The following is a 1,506-nucleotide window of genomic DNA, read 5'->3' as shown; positions in this document are numbered from 1 at the left end:
CAGCCGATACCGAGATCTGGAGATCATTTCCCAAAAAGGGACCACTTCAGCTTTTCAAATTTTTTCAGTCGTACGTGTAACATATATATAAAGCATTTTGTCCATTAAGTTGCTGTTCACAATGCCTTCATAGAATTCTAATTTTAATATAAAATTAAAGTAAAATTAGCAACGAAAGTGAATCTTAATGCGTATTTGATTAATCATGATTATTTATCTATAATAACTAGTGAAGAAGCAATTATTGAATATAACCGGCTAAACGACTACATGCATAAACCAGAAGTAAACAAATTGTTATTACTATTTCAAAAGAGTTATCGTAAAATTAAAGATGTGCCATGGACATTAGCGAAAATAATAACTTCCGTTCAACAGTCAGATCAAAAAGTTCCACAAAGTAGGGGAGACCGGGGTTGGTTGTCGTACGGGGTTGATTGTCAAAATGCTTATAACTCAAACAAGACACGGCAGAAAAATCTCTTTTTTTGACTATAGATAGCTGATATAATATTAATTTGTTGTGTAAAATGGTTTGCACCACAAGCATTGTATATATTATTTATAGCGATTTTTGAGAAAATGAAGTTGGTGAGTAAATTTTTATAATCACCTATTTTATTGTCTGACAAGTCTTTGGTATTATTAATCGTAATATCCCTGTATTCATAGAAAATGACATATTGTTTAGTTCATATTAAGGCGATGCTAAAGCCCCCCTGTTTTACCACATTCCTATTCGGTGGGATTTCTCCGTATTGGATGTACGGATTGCAAAAGTATTATTACTTAAATTATAGTACGCACACAGAGGATGTTTGCTACACTGGATTTTATGAGAAAATCGAAAAAAAATTATAAAATTTACTTATTTTTGGCTCGCACAGCTGTCACCTCGGATATATATTTGCTTGATATAAGAGTTTTAGAGTCCATATCTTGAAAATAAGCGGGCAGCAAACATCACATTATTGAAACGAACGGTACCGAATTTGTAGAACTAAAATTGAAAGTCTAGAAAAGATATATTCCCACCGAATAGGAAATACGTGTATACAGATGCTTTGCGGAGACTGGGACTGTCAACAGAGCCGAAATTCCGCGTAGCAGTAGTTGCGCGGTCTTGCGATAGATGGTGCTGGCATATGTTAGATAAGAACAGACGTATGCGTTTGAGTAAGACAGAATGATATATATTATATAATATAATGTAAAAATTAAATCAAAGATGTCACCACTATTATCGAATTTGGAATTAAAAGAGTCTGTACTATCGACCTTGATTGAGTTGGGTAATCGGTTTAGCATCCCCTTAAGGCGATGCTAAAGCTTCCTGTTTTACCACAGAGTTTGTAGAACTAAGATTGAAAGTCTAGAAAAGAAATATTTCCACCGAATAGAAAATACGTGTATACAGGTGTTTTGCGAAGACTGGGACTGTCAACAGAGCCGAAATTCCATGTAGCAGTAGTTGCACGATCTTGCGATAGATGGTGCTGGCATATG

Source organism: Trachymyrmex cornetzi, unplaced genomic scaffold (assembly GCF_001594075.2).
Source record: "Trachymyrmex cornetzi isolate Tcor2-1 unplaced genomic scaffold, Tcor1.1 scaffold1187, whole genome shotgun sequence".
Classification (NCBI taxonomy): domain Eukaryota; kingdom Metazoa; phylum Arthropoda; class Insecta; order Hymenoptera; family Formicidae; genus Trachymyrmex; species Trachymyrmex cornetzi.
This window is presented reverse-complemented; position numbering follows the sequence as displayed.